The sequence below is a fragment of the Oryctolagus cuniculus genome, chromosome 2 (assembly GCF_051225735.1).
Source record: "Oryctolagus cuniculus isolate XC-2025 breed Fujian yellow rabbit chromosome 2, ASM5122573v1, whole genome shotgun sequence".
Lineage (NCBI taxonomy): Eukaryota > Metazoa > Chordata > Mammalia > Lagomorpha > Leporidae > Oryctolagus > Oryctolagus cuniculus.
The window spans coordinates 170,280,470-170,302,427 of NC_142868.1; the positions used below are offsets into that span (position 1 = coordinate 170,280,470).

At 54.7% G+C, this 21,958-nt stretch overlaps 1 protein-coding gene across 5 annotated transcripts in view; it reads left to right on the forward strand.

The window, feature by feature from the left end:
* CDC42EP3 (CDC42 effector protein 3) overlaps window positions 1-21,958 on the forward strand; it is a 25,055-nt gene continuing 3,097 nt past the window's right edge. Inside the window, exons 1-3 of one of the 5 annotated variants that reach the window (XM_008254532.5) lie at window positions 916-1,177; window positions 1,883-2,081; window positions 3,992-4,084. The gene's annotated coding sequence lies outside the window, so the exon portion shown is untranslated. Of the gene's footprint in view, window positions 1,178-1,882; window positions 2,082-3,991; window positions 4,085-21,708; window positions 21,883-21,958 lie in introns of all 5 variants that reach the window. The other 4 variants (XM_089327725.1, XM_008254534.5, XM_008254533.5 and 1 more) reach the window with 4 other exon arrangements.

The window sequence follows — 21,958 nt, forward strand, 5'->3', positions numbered from 1 at the left end:
TCGCGGCCGGGGCCCGCATGACCGGCGGGCGCAGGTGCCGCCACGGGCGGAATTTTACACTCCCGGCCCGGCAGCTGCGCCACCTGCGCCCGCTCGGGCGTCTGGGGCCGCCGCCACCCGCTGGCTCCGGCTTCCAGCAAATCTCTTCGCCAGAGCCGAAGGAGAGGAAACGCCTCCCCCTGGACAGGAAAAACCTGCAGCGTCGGCGGTTCTCCGCGTGCCACTTTGCTCAAGCCGGGGGGACCCCGGCGTCTCCAGGGCGCCAAATCCACTCTCCGGGTTTTGGTGGCAGCTTCTTGGGGGAGCGAGCTAGAAACTGACAGAACGCGACCCTCCCCTTCTCCATCCCCATCCTCCCCCACCCCGAGCCCGGGCTGCCGGTGGCCGGGCAGCGGAGCCTCGGCGCGGTCAGGTGGTCCGGCTTGGCCGTGGCCTCGCACCACGAGGGTCGGCTGCTGGGCACGCGGAGAGGTGGGCGCACGCGGCTCCGCGCGGGTGCCAGTGCCATTGTCTCGCGCACCGGCCGGCTGCACCCCCGGGTTCCCCTTGGAGCCGAGCGTCCCGCGATCTTTCTTTGTGAGGACTTTTCTTTCTTTCCTCCCTCCGAGCGAGCGCAGCCGCATCTCTCGGGAGCGGCGCTAGGGAGTTCACGGCGAGCGCCCATTGTCCCAGGGCCCGGCGACCCCGCAGCCGGGGATCACGCGCGCGCGCGCGCCCGCCCTCCCGCGCGCTCCCCCACCCTCGGCCTCGGCCCCTACCCCTACCCCCCGGCCCGGGCACAGGTACCGCGGCGGGCAGGGTCCGCGCGGCCGCCTGCGCCCTCGGCCCCGCCCCGGCCCGCCCCCCGCGCCGCCGGCCCCGCCCCGCGCCGCCCCGCCCGCTGCAGGTTCAGTCCCCGCGTCCGGCGGCCGCGCGCTCAGTCTCGCTCGCACCTTCCGAGGCGGCCTAGGCGCCGGCTGGTGGGCAGGGCCCTGGCTGGGGGCTAGGGGCAGCCCAGAGAGACCTGGCTGTGGACCCGGAGCGCCCTCACGCCGGCTCCGAAAGGATAACGTAGTGAGCAGGCGCCGCGCCTCCGGCTGGATCTGCGCGCACGAGCGGGCGCGGCGGACGCCCGCGGGAGGCGTCGGTGCGGGGCGCCCGGCCCCGAGGCAGCGGCTGGGATCCGCGGCGGTTGCTGGTAAGTCGGTACCAGTCTAGGGCCTCTCGTGCCCTACCTGTCTGTGGGTCTGTCCTGCCCGGGGCCGCCGGCGCGTGCGCCGGTGTTGGATTTAGAGACCCGGCGGGAGCGGGCACCCCAAGCGAGGGCCTCGCCTGCCCAGCGGGTGGCCCGAGGAACCCAGGGGAGGTACTGCGAACCGGGAGCGGGGGTCGGTTGGCATGGCCGGGGGACGCAGGGCGCTCCATCTCCCTGAGGGTGGGGCCGCGCGGCCGCGCTGCACCCTGCGAGCTGTTGACAGAAGCCTTCTGGGCGCGCGGTGCCGTTCTGCATTCGAGCGCGAGCCGCACGGGGCTGCCGCGCCCCCCTCGTGGTGGGCCGAGCCCAGGGCCCCCGGGGAGCGCCCGGAGCCGCTCCGCCGCGGCGCTGCCGGCCGCGTGCGCCCTGCGCCCCGCGACCCTGACCGGGGACCTTGTAGCTCAGGCTCCAACCTGCCGAGCTGGCCGTTCTGATTTCGTGCTGCAGCGTTTACAAGATCCTCGTCTCTCCCCTCCCCACCTCCACCTTGAACTAAGTGTGTGGACGTATCCGACAGTGAGGACGAATGGATCTGGCCGGGCTCTTTTTTTGTTGTTGTTAAGAATGATCGTCCTCCACCCCCGCCCCCTCGATTTGGGGAGGCATGTGTTTCATCTTATAAATAGAAAGTAGCATATTTTTTGGCAGGACCGCCTTTATGCTGTACAGTCCAGGAGAGGTCAGTTTAAAAATAAATACGCACTTGAATGTTACGGTACCGAGAGCCAGGCTGTGGCTGGGACAAGCTGCCTGAACAGCAGCATCAAAGCCCGGAGCGCAGCTGTGTTGAAAGGAGTAAAAGCCCCAGAGTGCCGCCCAGGCTGACAGTGGAGTAATTACATTTTGGGTAAGGAAGGGGAAAAAGTGAATTAAACGGAGGGAGGGCGGGAATGGGGATGTCCGGAGGAGACTGCAGCCCCGTCTTTGGGGGGAGTGGGTGCTGACGGTGTGTGAAGCCAAGGCTGGGGGACTCTGGTGGGTGGGGACTGATGAATGTGTTAGGGAGGGAGGGATTCCCTCCCCACCCCCGACTCAGCCCTGACAGCATCCTGGAGGTTCTTGGGGTGCCCCCTTTTAAGAAGGAGCAAGAATTGGGGGGAGGGGCAGCAGATGTTCATGCTTTACTAGTTTTCTCTAAACAGCAGAGGGAGAGTAAAGCTCACCAGGAAGCCACAGTGATGTCCTGGGGGAGTCCTAAGTGTATTTAAACAACACCTGGAATGTCCTAACTTAGAAAAGAGCTTACATCTACCAGGGAGTGCCGCTTGTTTTCTGGATAGTTCCAGAAAGCTTCTCTTTGATAGCACCTGTAATTTGTATGAGCTCTTATGGGCAGTTAAGAATAAGCTACACAGGTGTGTGTGTGTGTGTGCACGCATGTGTGCACTACAACCCCTTTTCAGAATAGAGTTAAGCACTCAGGAATAAGTTGGGGGCGGTTGTGAAATGTTAAGCAGTATCACGTGTGAAAGAAACGAGAAAAAGGCCACTGATACATTCAAGGAGTGGATGAAAGGTCTTGGTGAAGACACTCAGAAGAATGCAGGCTTCCCGGTAGGCCGCACCCCTTGAGTGGGGTGCCAGCAGTCCTTGGTTCACAGCTAAGAACCTGGGAGGAGGCACCCTGACAGTTCGTGTTCCAGCGGTGTCTGCGGGAGAGTGAGGGGATGGGTCCCAGGACTAGAGACCTGAAATAAAACCAGCTCCCTCTTCCTCCAGCTGAGCGCAGCAGTTCGGTTTGTATCTCAGCAGAACGTGGAGAGGCAGCTAGAGTAATAAGCATTGCACATTTTTTTTTTTTGCTCTTTATTGCAAATTTAAATGTGGTGCAAACGCCTAAATGCAAAGCCAGGACAGTAGGTGCAGAAGGGCTCCCACAGGCCAGTTTGCCTTGTCTGTCTGTCCTCCTGCTTCCCCTTTAAATGTGCTGTTTTGTCTCATGTCCAACATAGTCACAAAAACTGCCCCTTTCCACTTAGAAAATTCTGGTATTCAGCAGCATTGAGGCTAGCATAGCTTTAACCTGTATCACCTCCGGAGGTTCAGCCCGTTAGCTACAGCTTCATCCAGAGGGTAGAATACAGTTCATAACTCGGAAAACCTCCAGGAAGACCACTTCGATTTCTTTCTTTTCTTGTATTTTTTTTTTTAAGTTATTGAGGCTGTTGGCTTCAGTCTGATTTCATTCAAGCCCAGCCTAATTTCTTTCTAACCGAAATGCTGTGGACCTATTTTTCTTCTAAGAACTAAAGGTCTATTTTTAAATGCGGCATGTTTGCCAGGCATCAAGTACAGCTGTTTGAAACAAGTCGATTCATCCAGCCACAAACTCTCCTTTCCCGAGTGTGGAAGCCCAGGAATTCTCCTAATAGCTTCACCTCGTTGCTTACTTTGGATGTTCAAAGTACTTGCTATATGGACCTCATCCTAGGTGCCAATAAATTGTGCCACTCAGCCTCTTGCTTTAATTAATTCCTTTATTTCTAGCAACCATTCCGTGAAAGAGGAACTGTTAATATACCCATTTTACAGGTCTAGAGACTGAGGGCAGATTAGTTCTATTACTTGTCCTAAGTTAGACGATAAGGAATGTGAACATGTAGTTTAACAGAACAGTGTGGGCATGCACTAGTGGCTGGAGCTACAGGACGATTAGGGGCGCTTTAGGGGGCTAGAAGAACCATGATGTTGAGAAAGCTTGCTGAGTCCCAGGGCCTGGGCACCTGTGCTAACTCTGGTCCCTTAATCATTGGGCAGGTCACTTAGCCCGGGCGCCTTCCTGGGGATGCTGATGTAACACCGAGGATGGAAGGCGCCCAGAGCCGCAGCGCAGGGAAGAGTGCTGGCCAGGTACATGTTTGCATGGTCCTCTCATTGAATATTCATAGCTCTGCTTTGATGGAGATAGGCGAGTTGCTCTTGTGTTCCAGATCAGAACACAGGCTCCGGGAGATGTAGTAAGCTGGCCAAGGTCACAGTGCCAAGTGAGTAGCAGAATCAGGGTTTTAACTCAAGTCTGTGTGTGACCGTTTCCTAGATACCACCCCCCCCACCGCCACATCCCTGGGCAAGGACGGAGGGCCAGGGGAACTATGACACCTGGTTCTCGCTGTGGCTTTTGACTCCCAGCAAGGAACTCACTTCATCTCCTGCCCGATATCTCATAGCCCCCCACCCACAGGATAAATGGCAGTCACTGCCAGCCTGGGGAGTGCACGTGCATCCTTGTGTTACGGATAGTGCTTTCCATACTGGATCACTGCTAGTGTTTAATTTACACCACAAACGAAGAGATTGAGCAGGTGGAAACGTGGGGGCCTCTGGAACGAGGAAGAAAGTCACGCCGCAGCAGGCATGAAGTGGAGCTCCCGGTGCACAGTGTCCTCGATGCAGCTGGCACAGGGCAGGGGACGTGGGGTCTGGTCCCCATGTCTGGATGGGCATCACGTCTACAGTGCCACATTCCTTTGGTCCTGGCGCATGTGCGGTAGACACAGCCACCGGTGCTGAGGGAAGGGCAGAGCCAGGAGCACGCGGGGCGGGAGGCGCTGGGCTCTGCTCATGCGGAAGTTGGGGTCTGTCACAGTTCATGCTTGCCCTGCACGCTGTTAGATAAGCTTCCTGGGCAAGAGAGGGAGAGCAAGGGAGCGAGCGAGCGAGCGGGGAGGCCTGGAGACCACGGACAACCCTGGGCGCTGCTGGCCTCGCTGCCTTGTGGTTGGCCATTGCTGGAAATACCTGCCCTGACCTCAAAACTTAGGGTGACAGCCTTGGAGCTGTCCATCCCCATTTGGAGTCTTTCTTTCCTGCCCCTCACCCTTTAATAGACACAAAATAAAACACCCTACAAACCAGAATAAGTAAGCTGTCGGTTCTCCAGCAATAGTCAGGCACGTTTCTTTCCTTTAAACAGAAAAGAAAAAAAAAAAGCCTTGCCTTGGCCTCAGTAGTCTGCAAACCAAATTAATCCTTCAGTTTTTTTTTTTTTTTTAAGATTTATTTATTTATTTGAAAGGCAGAGTTACAGAGAAGCAGAGAGTGAGAGAGAGAGGTCCTCCATTTGCTGGTTCACTCCCCAGATGGCTGCAACAGCAGGAGCAGGGCTGATTCGAATCCAGTAGTCAGGATCTTCTTCCAAGTCTCCCACATGCATGCAGGGGCCCAAGGACTTGGGCCATCTTCTGCTTTCCCAGGCCACAGCAGAGAGCTGGATCAGAAGTGAAGCAGCCGGGTCTCTAACCAGTGCCCACGTGAGATGCCGGCACTGCAGGCTGCGGCTTTACCCATTGCACCACAGCGCCGAACTGATCCTCCAGTTTTATAATGTGAAGCATGCCAGTGACATTAAAAAGGTGCCACTTTCTAAATAGCAAAGCAAGCTGTGTGAAAGCCCATGAGTTCCGAGCTAGTGTCTACTTGGCCCTTACTGCTGGCCTAAGTCGTGAATTCATGGTAGAATCCTACGATCCCAGGTTGAAAATTACAAGCAGGAAGATTGTCAGTGACTTGGGAATGAGTTGTGTGTGTGAGAAATGTTAGCCTCCTCACCCTTAGTTCTTCAGAACGGGGTCATTCACCTGCCACTAGCCGGTAGGGCGGCACCTGGGGCACAGTGAGCCCTGGACGGGGGTCGGGAAGGAGTCTGATGAAGGTGCGTTTCGGTAGGACTTTGCAGAGCGTCAGCTGTGTCCGGTGTGTGTGCACCTCCAACAAGGAGGCAGTGTCCGGAGTTTCTCACGTGGCGCTGCACACACAGTCTGGAAAATGTTGAGCCATGGGCAGAAGCCACACGCCCCAGTACGCCTGGCAGAGCTGCAGGAGCCCGTGGGCGGCCGGGAGAACACGGGCCCGTGGGGATGGAGCAGTGAAGACACAGCTTCTGAGAGGCAGCGAGCGCCCATTGGTTTGCTGTTGGATGGGAGTCAGTGGGGACAGTGGGAAGATGGGGACGGACTAGAGGTGGGAGAACGAGGGTCTGGTCTCGGCTCTGACCTCTCAGTCTTTCTCGTGTCTGACGCGAGGCACCTGGCTCTAGATCTCAGATTCTGTCTGGGACGCGGTGAGCTGGGATGAGAGACACCTAGTAGCCAAGCCATCTTGCTGATGGCACTTTGGGACCATGAGGCAGCCAGAGCAGACACAGAGGGCAGGGAACTTCCAAGGCAGCTTACACGTGTGGGAATCCGTCACGTTCAGGTGACAACTTGAGATCATATTTGTAGATACCTCGCGCCCATGATGGACTGCTGTCGTGCGTTTACTTGAGAAAGACCCGTTCTGTTCAAATACATCATCATCATTTAGGCTACACATCGTTTTAAAACAAGCAGAGGCCTTTGGGGGTGAAATGTGGCTTTGCCATTTCGGAATGTGTTTGGTTTCTTTTCTTTTTTATTTATTTTTCTGGAAAACTTTCTTGCCAAGGGTCAGTTCCGACCTAAAACATTGATGTTAGCACAGCAGGAGCCCAGGCGGTGAGCCTGTTCCAAGGTGACTGGCTCCCCTTCCCCAGGCCCCTGTCCTGCCCTTGTCTCAGAGCCTGGGGGCAGGGGAGGCAGTGCTGGTCTCTGGCTCCTGGAATTCTGCCTCCTCTTCCTCATTTGAAGTGTTGCCATAGTGCCTATGCCTTCTACCATAACCATTATTAAATGTTACTAATTTTGTTACTCAGGAGGCAATGGGACAGAAAGCGCCCATCTATTGCTTCATTCCCCAGATGCCACAGTGGCTGGGGCTGGGCCACGCTGGAACTCAATCCTGATCTCTTGTGGGTGGCAGGGCAGGGACCTGAGTATGGGGGCCTCACTGCTCTCTCCCAGGGTGCTAATTATTAGCAAGGAGCTGGATTCAGGAGCAGAGCCAGGGCTTGCACCCAGGCATTCCAGGATAGGATGTGGGCATCCAGTGGCTTCTTAACCATTAGGCCAGACGTGACTGCATTTTAAGTGCTCATTTGTTCACCCTGTAGCTGCCTAATTCGACTCTCAGCTCCTTGAAGTGAAGCTAGTGTATCTCACCATATATCTTTTACAATAGGACTTACTGAGGAAGTGCTACCTAAGTCTCAGGGCGGATCTCCCAAGGTTACTGTGGAAACTGGTCCAGCCTCCCCCCACCCCCATCTTCTCAGGTCTTCTGGCTGGACCATGGCAACCTGCACCAAAGCGTTCTTGTGTCCAAGAGAGCACAGGAGAAGAGTTGTTGCACCTGCTGAGGCTGCCCTAGACCTCTCACTGGCCATGACCGTGCAAGCCACTTATTTATTAGTGGATGTATTGATCATCTGGGCCCAGCTTCGAGTGCACCACCACTGTGACCTTAACTTCCTAAAACATGGCCTGGCGCTTCAGAGATGTTTGTTATTGAATAAATGGAGGGGCTTGGTGACGCACCTGGAAGCCAGCTTCTCACTGGGAGCCACCCAGCTCCCTGTGTGTCTGTCATCGCAGCAAGCTGGACACGTTTCTTTCTTTCAGGTGGCCTTACTGTGAAGCGTCTTGGCCCCGTGAAGTCTAGTGGAAGCCGTTGCTGAGGGGTAGATTTTGCTCCAGGTCCCTTGGGGGTCGGGGATGGACTGGGGAGGGTAGGAGTGCTTCTCCTGCCGGCCTGGCGAGCACGCTGCAGACGGATCCCTGGTGCTGCGCTGCAGTAAGACAGGCTTCTTTCGTATTCCAGTTTTGTCTTTTGTTTTTCTTTTCCTTCTCAGAATGGGGAGTTAGGCTGTTGGCACCAAGACATTTGGGAGTTTTTCATGCTCCATTGAAAACAGTCAGGTGGTGGGGCTGGCACCGTGGCTCACTTGGCGCCTACAGCGCCAGCATCCCATATGGGCGCTGGGTTCTAGTCCCGGTTGCTCCTCTTCCAGGCCAGCTCTCTGCTGTGGCCCGGGAGTGCAGTGGAGGATGGCCCAAGTGCTTGGGCCCTGCACCCCATGGGAGACCAGGAGAAGCACCTGGCTCCTGCCTTCGGATCGGCGCAGCACTAGCCATAGCAGCCATTTGGGGAGTGAACCAATAGAAGGAAGACCTTTCTCTCTGTCTCTCTGTCTCTCACTGTCTGTAACTCTACCTGTCAAATAAAAAAAAAAAGTCAGGTGGCAAGATCCCAAGAGTGCAAAGAGTTCCCCACTGTGCGCTTGCAGCCCCTCTGACTCCTCCCGCAGCTCTGGTTGTTGGAGCAATGGGCAGTACTAGTCACCCCTGGCACTGATTTGGGCTCATTGCTCACCAGGGCCTTGCCAAGCACTTTCTGTTCTATGCTCCCAAGATGACGCCTACCGGTGCTGTTGCCACTTTACAGATGAGCAAACTGAGGCTCCCAGAGGGACTCGCTGGCATTGCTTGGAACCCTTAACTCCAGGGAGGGTGAGAAGGAATGATGACATTTGTGTAAGCTGGTAAAAAGATGTTTGATTGTAAAGATAGCCTTGTATTAAAAATGAGACCTTCCTCCCTTGAAATTCCCTAGAAGCTAGATGTTCCTGCAAGTAATGTTAGAATTACGGACGCTGGCGTTTCACAGTCGGAGGGGAGCTTATCTCAACCCCATTCGCATTCTGGCATGAAACAGGCCCTAAGAATTTAAGCGACACTGAGCATGACGGCTCGCTCGGTGCAGTGCGCTTTTGAACATGTTTTTGTAGGCAAGGGAAAAAAAGAAAACTGTAAGCCCCATACACGAGCAGATGCTAACGTAATTTTTTTGGCTGGAGAGGAGAGGGCTTGGCCTTTCTTTCCAGTCCCCCTTCCATTTGCCACTGTTCCAGGGATGCCTTCCTAGAGCCCTGAGGGTTCCAGGGCAAGCAGAACACGGGGTCAAGACCCACGGTCCTAACATACTGTGTGCCTTTAATACTGAATGTACACAGATGGGGCGCACTAGGCCATGTGTGCTGTCACCGGGGTGTGTGTGGAGCTGACCTGTACACACAGGGGATCTGCACCCTCTCCCAGGGCAGGGATGCCCATCGCCCTCCCTTCCAGCCCCCAATGGAAAACTTCCTGGCTTGGGCCTCTCTCTTGCACCCGTTCTGCACTGGGCGCTCGCTGCTGCGGGCTTCGTCCTCATCAAGCCCTCACAGCCTACCTGGGAACCTTAAATCACATGCCTGGTTCATTACCTGGGACCCGCAGGTGGCTCCTTCCCCTCACCTGGCGGCTCCTGGCGTGTTTAAAGAAGACACCCAAGTCCCCTGCGAGTGCTCCCTCCCCTCCCACAGCCCGCAGCTGGGGCGCCATGGGAGCTACCTGCCCTTCCCCTGTGGGCACGGGCTTCCCGGAGCCCCTTTGAAGATGGGATTCCCAGACAGGGTCCGAGCTAAGCAGGACGTAGGAAGGCCTCCTGCTGGTGGGGTCCATCCTCTCTCTCTCCCTCAGACGCCCGCACCCTTCAGCCATCTGCTCACACTGTTGGCTCCCAGTAAGAGGATGGGGAGCTGAGTGCCTGGGTCCATTTTTATAGGAGCTGTGGGCCAGATCCTGCCCTGGTCGGCACTTGGGGGATTAAGTAAGTCATGCTAACCCAAACGCCAGGCTTCATACGCTTCCCTGATTCCATTTACTCCTGTGGATTTCATCCTGCCCGCCTTGACTTTGCCTGTGTAGTTTTGGTCCCCAGTTTGCCCGTGGCACTTAGTCTGGGTTTCATGTCACCCACAGATTTGATGAGAGCGTGTGCTGTGTCTTTCAGGTCAGGGGGGCCTATCCAGAGGCTTTTACTGCTTTGCTAACCTCAGCGGGTGACGCATGGTCTCCCCAAGCCGCTGCCCGTCACAGAGGTCCAGACGCAGTGAGGCACCCCGTGCTCGTGGAACATGCAGTTCCTAAGTGCGCAAAATCAAAATTTTACTGAAGAGAGACGTGACAAAAAATCACTGATCATTGTCTCTTTTCTGAATTCAAGTCAGCGGCTTATGTGCCTTTTTTTTTTTTTTTTTTTTTTAACTGGGTGCATAGTTTTCCAAATGTTCTAGAACGTGGGTCCACGATCAAAAGGAGGAAAGTGTTAGCAGGACCTTAGGGTGTTTTTAGTCCTCAGGCCCTGGGAGACTGGACTCCCATGCATTGCTCCGCTCGGGCTTCCGCTTGCCTTGGCCGGGTGTCTTGTGCCTGCCCCCGGCTGCCTCCGGATCCTGCAGCTCCCAGTGCCGCCAGTTCAAGGCCCTGTCCCTCAAGACAGAAGCAAAAAGTTTCAGCTTGCTATTCCATAAAAACTTAACATGAACCTTGAATGGCATTCAGTAGATTTTTTTTCCTCAGATATCATAAGGTACAGTGGATCACCAGAGACTCTGTTAGAGAAAAATGTTAGGTTGCTTTGTGTTTTCACCAGGGCTATAAGAAATCCCGCTTAGGTATTAAAATGCCACCTTTATCTGCCTGGTGACAGTCACGGGGGGTCCTGGTGACTCTCGGTCCAGAAGCACCGCACCTGGAGATGGTTATACAGGTGCCTGTCGGGAACTGCCCTCCATCTGGCTGGGAGTGGGAATCCCTCTGGGGCAAGCACGAACCATTTCGACCCCATCTGCCGCCATTTTACTGGTGACTGGTACAGAAAACTCTGAGGGAGGAGATAGAAGTGGCTATCCTGGCCATTAGGGTTGCATTTCAGTAGGCATCCTGGATGTCCATGTGGAATAAAGATGGTGCCGTGTGTTTGCATAACCCGCTCGTGGAAGAGTTGCATGTTCAGCCCTTCTGACCACCAGTGAGTTAACCATATTTGAGATTATCAGTGTCCATTTTACTTGGGCAAGAATGGGCACCCAGGTATGCCAGGGGTGTTCTACCACCTCCCCACGCCCCCCAGACCTGAAAGAGCAGTGTGATGGCTGCTCTACTGGCCCAGGCCGTACGCGTGGTTGGGTGTGGTTTCTTCGGTAGGCAGTTTGGCAGTTTTTTTCCCAAGCATCTTTGCCAGTTACACACTGATGTTCAAAAGCACCTTTTGGTGTAGGATGTTCATTGTAGCGTCTGGAGGTCTCCTTCTACCTTTTAGGCCACATAAGCCAGGTTTCCCCTTAATTTCTATCCTTTTAGGAGGAGAGGTCAGGAGAGCAGGCTCTTTTTTTTTTTTTTTTTTTCTCCACAGCCTCATTCTTTGAGTTTGACTTAAATATAACCAGCAGGTCTGAATTTGGGGAACTGTGTTGTCGGATTTTCCCTGAGACACTGTTTGCGTCCTGCAGTCACGGATAGGAGTGGTTTCCCTTTCATGCAGCATGTCCTCAAATATTTGCACTAATCCCAAAGATCTGTTCCATCCTGTAGAAGCGCTCTGGCTGTGTGCATACACTGGTAGATTCTTGCCCTTCGTGGACAAAGGAGGGTTAAGATGTCTCACAGATGGAAAAAACAAGAAAGCCTCTACCACGAGGAAATGTTCAGTGTGAAATGGTTGGCTTGTTTTCTCGTAGGAGTCATAGGAAGACTCCGTCTCACCTTTTCAGGACAGGCAGGGTTGAAGAGGGAGAGAGTTGCAGCCGTCTCTTCCAAGCTTTCTCACTTGTTCATTCAACAAACATTTATTCAGTACCTACCCTGAGTCAGGCCAGCTAGGTGGTCACCTTGTGGGGAGACTGTCCAGCAAGCAGTGAGGCCAGTATGACTGAGAGTTCATAGGTTTGAGGCATCCATGGGGTGCTTTGGGGAGCTTAAGAGGCCTTGGGGAGGTGGCAGGAAATGGGCTTCAGGTTTGGGCAGGTTTCCCAGATTGCGGGGTGGGGTGGGGCTTACAAGCTGTCTAAGTGGAGAGGGACAAGGTTTCAGGTAGAATCTAGGTGACTGCATTTGGTGTGGATGGGAGGAGGGAGGCAGGTAGGGCCGGAGAAAGACGGGGCAGGCCAGAAGCAAGGCTAAGGCAGTGAGGGTGGACAGGCAGACTCCCAGACTCCATGCGAGGTCGATGGGACTTGCTGTGGAAAATGAGGCAGGAGGAGGTGCTGGGGTGTCAACCGGGTCTTGGATTTGGATGGATTCCTGCCGGTCACCCAGAGAATGACGGGAGGCAGATGACTTGGCCAGGCAGGGGGGGAGAAAGAGGGCAGAATCCGTCTGGGACAGATTGAACGGGAGTGTCTGAAGCAGGGAGCCACATGGAGAAGACGACAGGGAGGGAGAGGAGCGCTTCTCAAACTGTCTGGAGAGAACCGCCAACTCTGTTCATGTCAGTGTCCCTCGCGCAGTGGTGCAGCTGTGCGCGGTGAGCACCCGGTGTGAGCCACGCACGACCCCCAGGCAGGTTGACAGGGCATGACTGCCTGAGCTCTCAGCTGCAAAAGCACCTGTCACATCCTTGGTCGCTAAGGCGATGCCAGAGTCCCTGGGAGCTTTTCTCTTCCATTCTTTGACCTGCATTGCCGTGGACTGGCCCGGGTTCCTGGGCGCACTTCGAGTTGCGCAGGTCTAGACTTCCGTAGGTAGGTGAGGGCGGAGGATGCTGTTCGGAAGCTAGCGTGAGGGGTGGTTGTTGAAGCCACGTTCAGGGCGCCTGCGGAGGAGGGTGGGGGACACATGGCAACTGCCCCTGTAAGACAGGCTTCCAACTTGTTCTGGAAGGGCTCGGTAGTATTTTAGACTCTCAGACCACATACAGTCTCTATCACGCTGTTCAGCTCGGAGCTTGTGGTGCAGAAGCAGCTCTGCTGGGGTTTTTCAACCTCAGTACTACCGAAACATGAGGCCGGGGGATTCTTTATCTGGGGGAGGTTGTGGTGTGTGTCGCAGGTTATTCAGGAGCATCTCTGGCCTCTCTGGCCTGGAGTTGCCAGGTGCCATAGCACACACATGGCCTCCCCATCACCGTGGGAGTCAAACACACTGCCAGGCATTGCCGCTGGCATCTGGAGGGTGAAGTCCACTTACCTGCAGAGGTCCATCACAAAACCCGGATGCAGGAAGACAGCGAATCGCATCGTGTCAGTCCCAGGCGGGCCCAGCTCAGCCGCACCGAGGCCGGATGGCGTGAGGTGAGTTAGAGGAGACTCTGCTAGGCAGGAAGCGACTCGAAAGCAGGTCTCGGGATGTGAGGAGCAGCGGTTGACCGTGCGAAGGTGGGAGGTCGGCCGTTCCACGCCAGGGACACAGGGTGCTGGGCTTCCGGACGCTGGGAGGGAAGTAGAATGTTAACAGGGAGGGAGGGGAACTATTGTCCCTGGTGAGAGCGGTGTGGTTGTACAGCGCCCATGCACGTGCTTCCTCTGGGAAAAGAATTCGCGGCACTTAGCCCTGTTGTCTAAGAACAGGAAGTTTGTTTTCCTGCTCGGAGGCTTCATTATTTTAACATTTTAATTTTTTTGTCATTGACCAAAAGGTCAACACATGTTTTACTTACTCATTTTTTTGAGACCCTTTCTGACAATAGCAAATATATTAAAGTGCTCGTGAATCCGAGCTGGAGGGGCTGGTGTCTCGGGTCCCTTATTCGTTCCTGGTTTCTGACAAGGTCAGGCGGGGGTCCCTGCCCCTCTGGCTGGGGTGGGGATCTTGTGCATCGTTTCCTCTGGATGCAGTCGGTCTTCAGGTTGGCAGGGCCAGCAGTACCGCGGGGGCTGAGAGCCTTACCCCTCCGCATTTTGGCTGCTGGACCTGACACGGGGGCTTCGTGCGCCCAGCTAGCACGCACGTGTCAGGGACCTTTGCGGGTGTAAGTTCCCGGGAGCACCAGGCACTAATCTGTCACTTGCTGCAGGGCCCCTGCAGACTTGGGCCGAGGTTCCGGGAGCCAGTCAGTGCACCTCTCACGGCGGGAGGCCTAGCAGGGGTCATGGGTGCAACACCTGACAACTTCAGGCTTGCTGTGTGCCTTGTGTGGTGAGAGGCAGAAAGATGAATGAGACCCAGCTCATGCTCACAGAAGAGCTCTCAGCCGCCTAGAAAGAGTTCATTCATTCATTCATTCAGCAAATGTGAGGGGGCTTCAAAAAGTTGGTGGAAACGTCAAGCAATCCCTTCTTTGTTTTTTCCTCATATGCATAAAGATTTATTTATTTGAAAGAGGGAAAGACAGAGAGCTCTTGCATCCTCTGCTTCGCTCCCTAAATGGTTGCAACAGCCAGGGCTGGGACAGGCCAGAGCCAGGAGCTCCTTCTGGGTCTCCCACACGCGTGCAGGGGCCCAACAACTTGGGCCATTTTCTGCCCCTTTCCCAGGCACATTAGCAGGGAGCTGGACTGGGAGTGGAGAAGTCGGGACTCAGCCAGTGCCCATATGGGATGGCAGCATGGCATGGGGTAGCGTTACCAGCTGTGCCACAGCGCCGGCCTCTATGGACGTTCTATGACAGGCATGCACAGGGAGTCTGCCATGGCGGGGCTGAGAACAGAATGGCCAGCGCTGCCTTCCCCATGCCCCCAGTACTGCTGTGACGCAGGAGGGACATGCGTCAGCTCACCTTGGAGGAGTGCAGAGAGCCCTGGCACGGAGGAAGAAGAGCATGAAAACCCCGTATCTGTTGCTCCACTCCCATCAGAACAGGAGAGCCAAAGGACCTAAATTTGAAGACAAAGGACTAGGGACTTGGCTGCCTGGAGTTGTAGGGGTGAAATCACTATGATTTGAATTCTGGCACCTGTCAGCTTGTTATTTCGGCTCACTGGAGGTTACTGCTGCCAGCACGGGAGTTTCATGTAGAACACTTGCTGCCTTAAATAGGAAGCTTTTTTCTTTCTTTAATATTTTTCGATGACACATGACTGTACATATGCAAGGGAGATAGCAGTTGTTTCACAAGCAGGGAAGCAGCAGCACAGGTTCCGTGCTTCTGAGCAGAACTGAGAATGAATCTCCTGGCTCAGTATGGCTGCAAACCTAAGGGCCACGTTTCCCTCCCCTGTTGATAATGGCCTTGGAGCATCGCAGAGCACGCTGGGTCCACTAACTGTGAAAGTATGCGAGCAGCTCACGGCCAGAGCCTCCTTGGACTCCTGCCTACCTATCTAGAGAGCCTGTCTGAGCGCTTGTGACGAGCCCCGAGGCTGTCCCCTGTACAGCTAGCAACGACAGCTGGACGAGGCATGACAGAACCTGCCCTCCGTCTGCCTTGTTGTGACTGTCAGGGATCAGTGGCCATTCTGGGCCCTCCCCATTCACTTGTTTTTAGAGGGAAAAAGGCCCTAATGGCCTGTCTTCAGAAGAGCAGCCTTGGTGCTGTTTCTGTCATCCGATCTCGGCTCCTAAAAGATCTTTCACGTGGTACAATTAGATCCCATAAACGTGAGGAGTGAACGCTAATGAGCAGTGAGGCGCCCACATGCTGTCTGTGGATCTTGTACCACCAGGGCTGTAAAAGGAACGGGAATTAAGCTCCAGCTATTCCTAAACCGAGGAGTCCGTTTATAAATAGCTGAAGGTGAGGCGGATCAGACCTTCTGCGTGGGTTACAGACTGCAGCCTGCTGGTTCCCTCCAGGTTCACGTACTTCACTGAACCCAGCGAGTGGGACTTCCCAGTCTTGCATCACAGAGCCAGGTCCTCAGTAGCGACCTGGGGGAGAGCATGTGAGTCCAGAAATAGAACGGCTGTCTTATCTTCTCAGATGGCTGGAGCGAAACGCTAAAAATATGAAAAGAATCCCTCCCACCCTGGTCCCCAGCACGGTTGGGCTCTGGTTGCATGGATCTCTGTCTCAGATTTTCATTTAGGTTCCGTGTTGAGATTTCAATGCTGTGATCTTTTCCCCTCCTTGAATTGAAAACTTCCTTGTCTGACTTGGAGAAGTCTTCCTGCAGAGGTCTGCAAAAGCATGGGCACGGCCACCCACGTCGGCCTCATCTTTGAGTGTTTCTCATTGCAAAGGCTGGCCAGTCATTTAGAAGGCTGAAAGGGGAACACGAACGGGACCATAAGGACATTAGCAGTGACAGTGTTCCCACACAGAAGACTGGAAAGAGCAAGACCGCCCCGCCCCCCCCCCCAATCAGGGAGGCTCTCCCGGGGCTCCTCCCCCTCCCCAGGGCAACCCAGGCCACCTCTCCAGAAACCTGGATCTTTCCTTGTAGTTTCTGCTTGGGAGCCCTTGGGCCTCCCAGAACAAGTTAATAATAATCCCTTTCCCATCACAATTAAACGATTCCTCCAGATCCCTGAAGATTAGTTTTCTGTAAGCTGCTCTGTTCCTTCGGCTTCTCACTGGTTTACCTTCCTCTGAGCGTGTAGGAACATGTCCCTGATAGCCTTTATCCCTGCTAAAGGATGGTGTCCGGGGTCACACACCGTGTTCTCAGAGCTTAGCGCAGTGGGGTTACTGCCTTCTCCTGGCTGGCAGCAGAGGGCAAGACCCGAAACAAGGAGGGCTGGGGCTGGGGCAGCGCTGGTGTCCTTGGACGAGTCGGGGGCCTCCCTAGAACTGCTGGTTCAGGCAGGAAGGTATGGACTAAGTTACTGTTTTGGCTTGGGGTGTGGACGGTGCTGGGAGGAAGGGCACACAGATAGCTGCCCAGACCAAGTGAAAGTGATCAGAAGCTGGGATGTCCTCCCGGGGGGGTGGGGGAGGGTGTCGGGCCCAGGCTGCCTGCAAGCAGGAGGGCAAAGGCCACCGAGGGCTCTGACAGTAGCACCCCCTCCCCTGACTGCCCCCGTTTTTATACGTGTGTGTTTGAAATTAACATTGCAGCCTGCAAGAAATTCTTGTACCCTTTCTGCACACTAAGAATTAATCTAAAAACAATTAGTAGACAAACCAAGCATTCCTTTCTTAAAATAAACAGAATTTGTTTTAATCCCAACCTCTTTGTTCTTCTCAGAGCCCTGTGAGTTGCCAGTACAGTCAGCTCTGAGTGATTCAGGAACTGAGTTTTCTGTCTGTCTGGTGTAACCTCTTGCTTTTTCCCGCCTCCTGGCTCTGCCCTGTTTTGGTATTCTCTGCCTCACTCTGCCCAAAAGATAAGGAAATTAGCAGAGGGCTACACCGGGTGTTTTAGTTTTTCCTGCATTACTGTGGGGATTATTTCTGTTACTGTCACTTACGCTGGCATCAGTCAGAACGAGGGAGCCGAGTGCCTTTTTATCAGATCCCGGCTTTCCCTTCCTCAGCTCCTCTGGGGTCTCGAGGCTCTGGGTTTCCCAACACCTGCGAGTGGGAGCGTCCACTCGCAGCTGGACTCCACCCACCTCGGTCTGCGGGGCTCCTGCTCATCTTGAGAAAGGCGCCAGGTGCCGACAGGAGAACTTGGACCCTTTGTGGGCAAAGGTTTCCAGTGCCCAGCAAGGCTGCAGCATTTTTTTCAAACGAATGTAATTTCCCAGGGGAATATTATCTCTGATGTCATCTAAGGTGGCTGGAAGAGGAACAAGCTGTGATCCAGGAACCAAGTGAAAGGGCTCAGCAGTCTCGGGGGTGGGTGGGGGAGGTGTCCAGACTTTAGGGTCAAAGGGAGGGTTTTTGAGGAGGAGCTACACAGAGGGACCTGTTTGCCTTTTGCGGATCTGGAGAGGCGTGGTGACCAGGCCCTGGCTAGCTCACGCTGCCGGGGGAGTCCTGAAGGCTACACAGAGTGGTAGATGCTCTTCCCATGGCTCGTGGAGCGCCCAGGTGCCCAGTTGCAGGCCAGTCTTTCACCCCTAGCTCCTCCCCTTTCTCTCCTCCCACCAGGCACAGGACAAAGCCCTTGGTGGCCCAAGGACTCTTGCTCCATTTTTTGCTCTGCTTCCGCGTTGGTCAGCCGCCGGCAGTCTGAGAGACCAAGGAGGGTCCGGGTTTTGGGTCGTGGTATGCAGCAGGACCATGAGGTCCTAAAATATCTTTGGTGTCACCACCCGCCTCCCAGACCAGGAGCTGCACACTGCCTGCCCTCCCCCCCTCCCTCCCTGGGGCGCCCCTCCTCCCAGCTATTACCCAGCACCCTGTGCGCTCCTGCCGCGGTCCTTTCCATTCTGCAAGTTACACACCAAGGCTGCCCCTCCCGCAGAGAACACACACTGACGCGGGAGTATGTATTTATGTCCATTTTGCCAAAACCGAGGCGAGGCGAGGCCCCTTTGGGAGGTCTTCCTGTCCACACACCACCATCCTGGACTTTGCTCTTGAACCACGTTTTGCTCTAGAAATGGCGGCGTTGTGCTCAGTAACTCACAGGACCAAAGTACCAGGCAAAATGTTGGCGCTCATAAAAAGCATTCGGAGCCCTGTGTATTTGTTAATTAGGCGTGCTTCTAAAGGTTTTATAGACTTGCAATCCCAGTCAACTATGCTGCCACACTTGTGCAACTCTCTCTTCTATACTGAAGATGGATATCTTTGGCATGCTGTCCATTGAGCATTTTAAAAGTTGTTCTCTCCTCTTAGAGACCTGTATAGCATTTGTTTGTATGGGTACACCTTAATTCATTCACCCAGTCTTTACTAGGTGGACAACTGCGTCGTTTCCAACTGTTGGCCAATATAAATTGCTGGTTTCAACAACTTTGTGCAGTATTTCCCATATGCATGGGTTGGATAGATTTTTAAGATTTTTATTTATTTGAAAAACACAGGTAGATAGAGAAAGAGGTCTTCCATCCACTGGTTCACTCCCCAAATGGTCACAACGGCCAGAACTGAACCAATCCGGAGCTGAGAGCTTCCTCCGGTCTCCCACACAGGTACAGGAGCCCAAGCACTTGGGCCAAGCCATCAGCAGGCAGCTAGATTGGAAGTGGAGCAGCTGGGACTCAAACTGGTGCCCATATAGGATGCCGGTGCTGCAGGCCTGGGCTTTAACCTGCTGAGCCACAGTGCTGGGCCCTGGATATTTCTCTTGAAGTGGAATCTGGGGACAAAGAGCTAGTTCTGATTATTTCTATACTGCCTTCCATCATCAGTGTACACAGGACCTATTGCCCACCCTCACCAACCCAGAGCATTGAAACTTTTTTTTTTTTTTTTTTTTAAAGAAATGTAGAGTTACAGAGAGATCTTCTATCTGCTGGTTCATTTCCCAAATAGCCACAAAGACTGGGGCTGGGCCAGGCTGAAGCCAAGAGCTTCTTGCTGGTCTCTCACATGGGTGCAGGGGCCTAAGGACTTGGGCCATCTTCCACTGCTTTCCCAGGCCATCAGCAGGGAGCTGGATTGGAAGTGGAACAGCCGAGACTTTAACTGGTGCCCATATGGGATACCAGTGCCACAGGCATCAGCCTTACCCACTATGCCACAGCTCTGGCCCCACACAGCTGTGTCTTAAACAGGCTTTGTAATGTGCCCCCTTTACTAATGGAGGGCTGACAATTCCCAGGGCCAGTGCTAACTCCAGAGCCCAGCCATCAGGCTGAGTGCTTGGTAGCTGTGCAGCCTTGGCAGAGGGACTCCACCTCTGTGCCCTCAGCAGTGACTTGTTCCTGGAGTGGGGATGTTCAGGCATTAACAGTAGCAGCCTCATGGGTTCTTGGGGGGGTGGGGGAGGTTGGAACAGTGCCCAGCAACACCAAAAGCTCTCAGTATTTACGGTCGTGTTAAGTGCTGCTGGCTCCCAGGAGACACGCATACCCTCTCCAGAACCAAATACATTTTGCCCTGAAGGAACCACCCCATCGCTTTCTGCACCAGCGGTAGCGGAGAAGAGCGAGCAGTGGGGTAGCAGGTGCAGCGGAGAAGTTGTCACCTGGCATGCCTGCGTCTCGTGCTGGAGTACCTGGTTTGAGTCCTGGCTCCTCCACTTCTGATTCCAGTTTCTTGCCAGAATGCTGCAGCCTGGCAGGCAGCAAGGTGATGGCTCATGAACTTGAGTCTCTGCCACCCACATGGGAGACCTGGAGGGAGCTTCTGGCTTTGGCCTGGCCCAGCCCTGGCTGTTGGCAGGCATTTGGGACAGTGAACCACAGGATGGAAGGTCTCTCTGGCCTTTGAAATAAAAGGGGGAAAAATTGTTTAAATGTCAGCCTGGACAGGGGAAACTGATAGCACTGCTTGGACATCCATTGGTTGATGAGCCCAGAATACTCCGGAAGCAGAGGGGAAGTAGCATTGCCTCTGGTGGGATCAAGCATGCGCAGGAGCTGGAGCAAGAGAGATCACAGATAAGACAGAGGGAAGGGGTCAGCTTCCAGATACTTCCAACACCACCAGCATCCACCCCTTACAAGCTCCAAGACTGACGTTTTTGCTCCCCGACCCCCTTTTTGAAACAGTATATGTGCAAGTTCTCAGAACTGACACAAAGTAGGAATTCAGTCAGTGTTGCTGTGTGAAAGTCCTAGGATCCTACATTGTTGTCATGGAGTAAATGCTGCGTAAATATTTACAGAAAGAAAAAATGCTTTGAAGACGTCCTTTCCAGTCTTCCCACCCTCCCCACGTCACCCCTCCCCCACTCTTTCTGCACTTTATCTTTTGCCGCTTCCCTCCAGCATTTGTCTCCAGCCACTGACCTAAAACCCAGCTTCCCCCAGGCCAGCCCTGCGGGGACTTGTTGCCTGCGGTGCCCAGCCAGGAGGACTGGGAGTACAGAAGCGCTTCCTCCCCCTCCTCCACACTGTCCCAGATCCTTGTTCAATGAAAGGGAAGCTGTGAGTGATGCCCATGGAGGGGCACAGCCCTGCTCCCTGGCTGAAGCTCTGGGCGATTCTCTTTCACTAGTTTGGGCCACCCTGCTCTGGGTCCCGGCCTTGCATAACCCTGGCTGCGCCAGCTGACCACAGGCAGCCCTCGCAGGCCCTGGAACAACACACTGCCACGGCAGCTGCCTTCCTGGCCGTGCAACCCAGGGCAGCTGTTCCTCCTGCGGCCTCAGTGCCCCGGCCACTCCTGCCGGCAGCACCGGGGGCCCTGGGCTGGGACCGTGTGCTGTGCACTTCCATCAGAAGGGAGTTCTGTGGAAACACCGGAAGCTGCAACCTGTGTTCTTGCCTCAAGACCCAAATTAGAGCTCCATAAACTTAGGGGAATCCGGCCCCATGAGCCTGTCATGTTTGGCATCTTCCTTGTCTGCCCACTCTGAGGGGGGAGCAAACCTCCACCCCACACACCGCAAGCCAGCCCATTGCCCCAGGTGCCTGAACAGTAGGTGGACACGTGACCCCGCCAGCCCCTTCCCAGTGAATTGTTACCTTGCCAGTGGCTGGCTGAGCACAGCTCTTGTCACCTGTCACTGGCAGATGAATTTAAAACTCTTGCTGAAAGGAAAGAAAGATGAGGGAGAAGCCGAGGAGGGGCTCCTGCTGCTACAGAGCCCAGGCGGCGCTCTCCACCCCATCAGGCCCTCCGTGGGCTTGTTCGTAGACTCTGTGGCCAGGCAGACAGGGGAGGTCACCGCGGAGCCACTAGGGGCGTTCTCGCAGTGGGAAGGTCTCCGCTGCTCCCTGGCAGTAGATGCTGATGGGGTTGAAAGATTATTTTCAGGAGATAAGAGTTTCTCCTCAGTGAAACAAGGGCTGCTTCCAGCTCTTGTGATCTCGGCATACGATGCGGGGTTACTTTAGAGGGTCTTCAGAAAAATGGAATTGGAAAGTGAGTTTATTTTGATCCAAAAGTCTCGTTATCTGTGTGTTTTTTTTTCATAGTATGTATTTTCCCTGAGTTGTGTGAAGACCCCACGTACGTGCAGGGGGGTGTCAATCTTCTACACTGGGAGCAAATTCCCACACCCCTCGGAGCGGTGACAACACCCATCTATGAGCTCCCAGTTCCTGTGTGGCAGGAATCCAGGCCCAGTGTCTCGCTGGGCTGTGACTCAGGTGGGGGCCAGGACAGCGGTATTCTCGGGGTTGGGGGGGGTAGCCCCTCCCAGGCTCCCTCGTGGCACAGCTGGAA